Raw genomic sequence first — 9,309 nt, forward strand, 5'->3', positions numbered from 1 at the left:
AAAAAAAAAAAGAAGTTAATGGGAGAAAGATTGTCTACTATTTTTGTCGCTGAAGGTCAGTTAGGTATCTGCGTGTGCACATTGCAATTCTCGAAATAGTTGCATCCTTTATGCTGGGGTTTTACAGAGTGTTCATATGGTTTGTCTGTCTGGCCAGACCTGCTTTTTTCTTGCTGGGTAGGCAGGAGTAAAGGGTCTCACACAACTTGACTTTAGGGCTGGGTCTCAGAGTCATTGGTCATAAGCAGCTGCCAAAGAATTAGCCCATGGACAAATGGAGCTCTATCTCTCTGTGCCATGGGAAAACTGTGGACTCAATGCTGGACCCTTTTGGGGGTGCGCGTTCACCTGCCTGGTGACATCCGGGCTGGGCAGAGAAGTTGCGATAGGGAAGAGCTGGAAAAAAATATGTAGACTCCCCCCATACCTCCTTTTGCAAATGTCGCTGCACCAGTTTTTAGCGCCAGTTCACTGTGGCGGTTCAGCTGTGGCTCTGCCCTCTGAACTCAGCCTGAGTGGGGTGACCACAGAGGAAGTTCTGTGTCTCCATCAATTCCTGGGACTCATGAAAAGAGAAAGGTTGTGTGCTGGCAGCCAAGAGGCACGCTTGCAGAATATGCCCTTTAATTTTTTAAATTATTATGTATTCCTGAGTGTTTTTGTGTATATCCTAAAAACAAAACATAAAAACAGAGGGAATAGAAACAAATACCGTTGAATGATGATGCATGGAGGAGATTGCAATCATTGCAGTGAAACAATGAGTGTAAAATTGATTTTCCTCCATGCAAACTATTACACAATTCACAATAAAACCTTTAAAAAAAGATTATGTTTGGGATCATTTGTTACAGCAGCAGTAGAAAATGAATACAATACCACTACCTCACTGTCTTGTATATGGCAGCATTATAACAATTCTGAAATACAGGAGTCTTCCAATTTTGTTCTTTTTTGAAGTGGATTCCTTCACATTTCTGTGTAAATTTTAGAAACCGTTTGATAACTTTTATAAAGAACCTAATGGGATATTGATCAGAATCAAATGACATCTATAGATCAATTTGGAGGAATGGACATCTTAACTATAGAGTTTTCTGACTATGAACACTTTTGTTTTTTGTAATGTAATTACAAAGTTATCCAACTATCAATATTATTTAATAGCATAACATTTTCATCCACCCAAAAGAAATTTTGTACCAATCAGTGATAACACTTTAGTCTTATATGCTCCCTAGGCCCCCAGGTCTTTGACAACTGATAATCTTGCCTCTGTCTCTATATATGTGTATATTCTAGTTATTTCAAATAAGTGAAATCAGATAATATATGGCTAGTTTCTTTCACTTACCATAATGTTCAAGATTTATCCATGTTTCAGCATGTATCAGTATTTCATTCTTTTATGGCCAAATAATATTCTATTGTATTGATTTTGTTTAAACATTCATCAGCTGAAAGACATTTGGGATGTTCCCACTTTATGCCTGTGATGAACAATGCTTCTGTGAATATTCATGTACAATTTTTTTGTGGACATATGTTTTCACTTCTTCTTGGTATGTACCTATGGTAATTTTTTGAGGACTTGTTAGACTATTACCAAAGCAGTTGCACCATTTTTAAATCCCACCAGTGTATGGAAGTTCTAATTTCTCTACATCCTTGCTGATGCTGATGATCACTACATTTATTGTTTGTTGTTGTTGTTAGGTGCCATCAAGTCGGTACCAACCCATAGAGACCCTATGCATAGCAGAATGAAACACTGCCCGATTCTGGGCCAAACTCACTACTGTTGCCACGCTTGAGTCCATTGGTGCTGCCATTTGACCAATCCATCTCATTGGCGGGGTGGGGGGAGGGTCTTCCTCTTTTTCTCTGACCCTCCACCTTCTGGTCTGTCAGTTTGTTGTACTGTGGTGGCTTGTGAGTTGCTGTGATTCTGAAAGCTATGTCACCGGTATTTTAAATACCAGCAGGGTCACCCATGGTGGACAGGTTTCAGAAGAGCTTCCAGACGAAGACAGACTAGGAAGAAAGAATGACGAACTACTTCCGAATATTTAGTCACTGAAAACCTTATGAATAGCAGAGAAACATTTGTTGTTTAGTTTTCGTTAAATTTTCTCAGCAAAGTTTTGGATCTTTCACTGTACAGGTCTTGAGCATCATTTCTCAGAATTATCTTTATTTTATATTTTATGATGTTATTCCAAATGGTATTGTTTTATATCATTTTCTAATTGTTTGTTGTTGCTGTTAAGTGCTGTTGAATTGGTTGTGACTCATAGTGACCTTGTATAGGGTTTTCAAGGAGAAGCTAGTGAATTTGAATCACTATCTTTGCAGTTCAAACAAATCTTGAGGTCCAATGCTTTATCCTACAGGACTACTTATTATTATATAGAGATCCACCACTCTTCTGTCAGTTTGTTGTACTGTGGTGGCTTGTGTGCTGCTGGGATGCTGAAAGCTATGTCATTGGTATTTTAAATACCAACAGGGTCACCCATGGTGGATGGGTTTCAGTGGAGCTTCCAGACTAAAGAAACTAGGAAAGAAGAGATGAAAACTACTTCTAGATGTTAGCCACTGAAAGCTTTATGAGTAGCAGTGGAAGAATGTCAGCACCAGAATACTGAATAATGAAACATTATGAATAGCACTAGACTATTGTCAGATATAGTGCCAGAAAATTAGCTCTTTTGGTTGGATGATATTTAACATATCACTGGGAAGAAATGCCTTCTCAAAGTAGAGTTGACTGTGATGATGTGAGTGGAGTAAAGCTTTCAGGACCTTCATTTGTTGATAGGGCACAACTCAAAATGAGGAAAAACAGCAGCAAATATCCATTAATAATTGGAACAAAGAATGTACGAATCTAGGAAAATGGAAAGTTGTCAAAAATGAAATGGAATGCATGAAGATTAGTACCCTAGGCATTGGTGAGCTAAAATGGACTGGTATTGGCCATTTTTAATCTGATAGTCATATGGTTTACTATGCCAGGAATGACAAATTTAAGAGGAATGATGTCATATTCATCATCAGAAAAAAACATTTCAAGATGTATCTTGAAGTATAATGCTGTCTGTGATAAGATAATATCCATACCCTTACAAGGAAGACCAGTTAATACCACTATTATTCAAATTCACACACCAACCGCTAAAGCCAGCGATGATGAAATTAAAGAATTCTACAAAATTCTTCAGTCTGAAATTGATCAAGCATGCAATCAAGATGTATTGATAATTACTGGTGATTGGAATGCAAAGGTTGGAAACAAAAAAGAAAGATAAGTAGTTAGAAAATATGACCTTGGTATAGAAACAATGCTGGAGATCACATGATAGAATTTTACAAGAGGAATTAGTTACACATTGCAAATACCGTTTTTCAACAACACAAAAGACTATATACATGAAGCTTACCAGATGAAATACACAAAAATACAACTGACTATATCTTTGGTAAGAGATGGTGGGAAAGCTCCAAATCATCAGTCAAAGTAAGGTTAGGGACAGACTGTGGAACAGACCATCAATTAATCATATGCAAGTTTAGGCTGAAGCTGAAGAAAATTAAAACAAGTCCATAAGAACCAAAATATAGCATTGAAAGTATACCACCTGAATTTAGAGATCATCTCAAGAACAGATTTTTTTTTTTTGTACAAGAATATTCATGTAAATTTATTTGTGGACACCAAAAGCTAATAAGAACACAAGTTTTGACTGATGAAAGGAATTAGCTATTCACAATGCAGATGAATGTATTCTACTAAGTGAAAGAAGCTAGAGTTACAGAACTACATACTAATCATTATTGTACCACATTTAGACATTCTGGGAAAGGTAATACTACAAAGATGAGAAACCTGTCAGTTGGTACTCTAGGTATGTAGTTGTCACAACTTTTGTATATAAATTAAAAAAAAATGTTTTTGTGTGTGACTTGAGTGAAAGTTTACAGGGCAGATTATCAGTTTTACATTCAACAAATCATATACTTTGTTTCATTATAATGATTATAATCCCTTCATGTACCATTAGTTAACTGTATTTCTTTCTATTAATTTTAGCTCCTTTTTTTTTTTTTTTTTAACACTCAGGCATATATAATAATTTAAACAACCAAAGGGCACATTCTGCAAGTCTGCCTCCTGGCTGCCAGCTCTCAGTCCCTCTCTTCCCATGAATCTGGAGTCTTCAGCTGCTCCCTTTCTCCATGTCCCCCATCTTGCCTCCATCCCTGCTGTCGCTGCTTCTCTGGATAAGGTCCTGCATTCTGCTTGTGCTCTTCTCTATTGATGGTCGGGACTGTAAAATGAACTGCTCCCCTATTTTTGTTACAAAACTTCTACCTTTACAATTGTGACAGTTGCAATTAGTCATGATAACAATTACTCGCTATTGGATCATAAGAATCATATCCCCATCTCTTTTAACCAGACCTATCTAGACAAGATGACAACTATTCAGTGGGGACTCTTTCTTCCCCCACACACTCTTAAATTAAACTCCCTATAGAAACCTTGTATGCCAGTCACTTCGTGCTTTTATTGCCCCCTCATTTTAGGTAGCCAATGCTTAAGTTGCCCGTCCCTATCTACCCTGTGCACAGAGCAGATAGCATTGATACTTGATGTGAAGACTCCTTCCCTCTCTGTTGGTATTTAGAGTTACTACTTTCTTGAATATAAGTCAAGTTAATCAAATTGCAGCAATTTACCATCATTTCCTTTATCAAAAATTGTTTTGTTTTTTATTTTCCTCTAGTCTAATTCTGATTATCAAGCCATCGAGGCTAGGTCAAATAGGTACTATCTGCAAATTTGGATGTTCTTGTGCATCTCCCCTCACTTCATATCAGCTGGATGATTCACTCACATCTCTAGCCCTCTGTGGCTATGTCCTTGTGCATGGGCTCAAGTGTCCCCAGGTCTCGACCACACTTTGGACAAACCAGCCCTTCCTCTTCTCTCTCTCATTTCTAGGTCAATGGGAGTCTATGGAACATGGTTGAACTCAGCCCATTTCTTGATTGTTGTGTACATAAATTTTAAAACAAAATTCATTAAAGCATCAATGACATGATGTTTATGGTGACAACAATGGAACCATGGCAATTTGCTATCTCTAAATTAAAAAATATATTTATATTATATATGTCAGCAGCCAAGTTAAGAGAGTGAAATATCTCTATTTTAAGGATGCAATTTTATTCATTTCTCCATCACTGCATCACATTTCCCCTCCCTTCTTCTGTTGTTCTTCCTTAAACATTTGACTTCCTAGAATGAGAATATTCTAAGAATTAAGCTTTTATAACTTCCTGGATTGTAGAAAAGTTCTATTTTTAATAAGGGTAAAATTTTTAAATCTTATTTTATTAAATTTTGATTAAATGGTTATATAAATATTTTCATTTTAATCTGGTTACACAATACACTATGGTAATAAAATTTTCTGATGTTGAATTATCCTTGTTTCACTTGATCATAATGCATTATACATTGCTGTCTGATTGACTATTTAGGATTCTTGGACCTATATTCTCTTGCTTATGTCCTTGATTTTGTACTACTTACAAACTAGAGTTAGCCTGTTGCTGTTTAATAGATGCTGACAGAAAAGAAACAACTCCTGAGTCAGACAGATGACTTTGTTGCTCACAGCATATGAAGCAACATAAGCATCATTTCCCTTGACTCCCAAGTTCCACAGGGGCGATGTGAAAGACTGGGTAGATGCTGAACATGCAATGAGTTTGTGCAGTACACAAGGAACCTTAAGAATTCTGCTTCCTACTTCAAAGTTGCTGATAAATGATTCAGAATGGTTAGGACCTTATGTTCTTGAGATATCCAGCAAAATGGTGTAGGAACTCATAGGGTCCAATGTCAAGAACAGATTTTATGTACTACACATTAATGACCAAAGGCCAGAAGAGTTATGGGATGACATCAAAACATCATTAAGAAGACAAGAAAGAAGGGAAAGACCAAAATGGATGTCAGAAGAAACTTTGAAACTTGCTCTCTAGCATGTATTTGCTAAAGAAAATGGAAGAAATGAAAAGGTAAAAGAACTGAACAGAAATTTTCAAAAGGCAGCTCAAAAGTGACAACAAGGGTGCAGACCCAGGCAGTATTTTATTCTGTTGTGAATACGATCACTACATAAATTGGAGCCTACTCAATGGCACCTAATAATAACATTATATAGAAATACAATTGGTTTTCTATATTTATCTTATAGAATCTAAACTTTCAAACTTCTTATTCTGGTGTGTAATATTCTCTACATAGACAATCATCTCACCTATGAATAAAGTTTTACTTTTATTTCCAAATCTGGATGCATTTTTATTGCTTTTTCTTATCTTACTACACTGGCTAAAATCTCCAGTGTAATGTTGAGTAGAATATGGGAGAGCAAATAACCTGATCTTAGAGGGAAAGCATTCAACCTTTAATAATTAAGTGTAATGTTAGCTTCTATGTACAAAGAAGTTAGGAAACTTCCCCAAGGTCACAAAACTAATGAATTACAGAACCAAGACTCAAATTCTGAGTTGGTTCAGAAAAGTCAGTAGAGGTCTTCTGAGAAGGAAGCTGTGACCAGAACCATAACACTCTAATGTCTTCAGCTACAAAATGAACAGCGTCATCAGAAATACTTTTACAGATATGTACATAGGGCCTTCCAAGAAGCTACTATCCCAACTGTCAGTCTATTGATCATCGATGGACAAAAGGCTCAGAGTCAGATGTGATGCACAAGGAGAGTGGTGGGAGCTGCACAGATGAGGATCCACCTTTTTGTAGAGGAGAGGATGCGACTCCTAAAATAAGCCACATGGGAGTTCCTGCTGCATTCTCATTCATTCTTACCTGTGTTTTGTAGTGCCCTGCAAAAAGAGAATGGGAATTATGCTATTTTTTGTTTAAATTATACAAGAGAGAAATTCATTAAATGCAGTGGAAATGCAAGATTATAATGGAAAAATTGAAATACATGAGTCCCATGTGCTTTGCTTATATTGACAACTTTCTTGTACACGCTTCCAATAATTACTCATCGCACAAAGCCGTCAGCCAGACACCTTGGCTTCAGGTACAGGTGAGTCAGCGTTGTGTTGCTCATGATCCTAGGCGTCATCTTCCTTCCCCACAGCATGCTGCTTCTGAGCACCAGACTGTAAAGCAGCAAGCAAGGGTGTGGACGATTTCTAGAACAGCTGCTGCCAAGAAGGAAGACTCTCACTGGAGGAAGATGAAAGAGTCCCCTATGAAAGTGCCAAGATACAACCCATTTGTGTGCATTATCGAAGGAGAACAGATGAATGCAGACACGCCGGAACTTGGTGATATTCATCTCTACAATAAAGCTCTCAACAACAGACCTTGCTTCTGGAATTCTCCAGGAGTCTCTGAAGATGAGTGTGTTGAAATACACCACGCTAATGAGGCAGGCACACAGTGAAGTCAGTATACTTAAATATACTCTATACTCAGAACACGTGCAGTGCCCAGCCCGGCTATTACTTGGATGTTAAGGCAGCCTGTATATGTTTACACATGAAAGATCTTGGCGAACAACCACCAAGAAACATTTTAGGATGTAGCATTCTAAAAAGAGTGCGACTCTGTGCCACTTCAGTTGGTGTATCAGCCAACTTAAGAGTCACAGAGATGTTATGGGGTGATGACAAGCACGATCTCTATGCTAGAGAACAGCAGAGCAAAGGCCAGCAGGGGCCAGGTGCGGGGAACACAGTGGAGATCTGTGTCAGGGTGTGACCACACATGCAAACACTCTCTCCATTACATATAGTTCTGAAGGTTATGTGAGTCTGTGTAATGAATTATAAAATGTCCCAATGTTTCTAAAATCTGTAAGTCCTGTAGAGCCTGCACAGTAGCCTCAGAAAGAGAGTAGGGATGGAGCTCTGGGTGCAGGGAACATAGTGAGCAAGGCTTAGAGAAGGAGATATCAGGGGCAGAACAAAGAGGAGAATGGGATAGTATGACAGGAATGAATGAGATGAAGCTTGAGAGCAAGGTGGCTTGCAGTCCTGCTTGGCAGGCCACAGTACAAAGCCCCAAGAACTCCCAGTAGCTCTTCAGCAGCATCAACTCCCCTCCTTCTAGCTCCAGGGTGAAGGACAAGATGAATTAGGGTAGGAGCACATGATTGATTTAGACAGAATGACTGTGGTAGAGTTAGAAATGTGGGTGAACTCAAGAAGTTTAGGAGACAAAATTGACAGAACTGAATAGGGTGTAGGAGAGAGGAGACAGTGCGTGTCTTGATTGGTGGTGGTGGAGGCTCCATCTCCGGGCTGTGAGGTGGGGAATGAGCACAGGACTCATAGATGGTCTGTTAGTTATGTTAGGCCATTGAGTCAGTGAGAATCATGACAAAGCCTAGTATAACAGAATTAAACATCTTCTGGTCCTCCACCATCCTCACAATTGTGGCTGTTGCTGTTGTTAGGTGCTGAAGAGTCTGCACAACAGAACAAAACACTGCCCGATCCTAGGCCAAACTCACAATCGTTGTCTTGCTTGAGTCCATTGCTGCTTCCACTGTGCCAGTCCATCTCATTGGGCATCTCCCTCTTTTTCACTGCAGCCATTTTTAATATCCTCACAATAGTTGCTACATTTGAGCCCATTATTGCTGCACTGTGTCATTACATTTCATGGAGGATCTCCTTCTTACTGAACTTCTACTTTACCAAGCATGATCCTTCTTCAAGGACTGATCCTTAATAATATGTCCAAGTCTTGCCAACCTTGCTTCTAAAAACATTCTTCTAAGACAGATTTGGGAGTCCTTGTGTGGCTCTGTGGGTTAATGTGCCAGACTGCAAAGCCATTTGAACTGCAAGGTCGGTGGTTCAAGCTCACTAGCTGCTCCTCAGAACCCCTATACAAGGTTGCTATGGGTCAGAATTTACTCGATGGCACTTAACAACAACAACAAGACAGAGTTAGAGGAATGTTTTTAGAAGTGAGGATGGCAAGACTTGGACATATTATTAAGGATCAGTCTGTGAAGAAGACAGATTTCCACCACTAATCTGTCAGTTTGCCATACTGTGGTGACTTGTGAGTTGCTGTGATTCTAGAAGCTATGCTACTGGTATTTTAAATACCAGCAGGGCCATTCATGATGGACAGGTTTCAGATGAGCAACCAGATGAAGACCCACCCACTAAGAAGAAGGAGAGAAGACCTATTTCTGAATATTTAGTCACTGAAAACTTTATGAATAACAGAGAAACACT

Source organism: Chrysochloris asiatica, unplaced genomic scaffold (assembly GCF_000296735.1).
Source record: "Chrysochloris asiatica unplaced genomic scaffold, ChrAsi1.0 scaffold00391, whole genome shotgun sequence".
NCBI classification, from domain to species: domain Eukaryota; kingdom Metazoa; phylum Chordata; class Mammalia; order Afrosoricida; family Chrysochloridae; genus Chrysochloris; species Chrysochloris asiatica.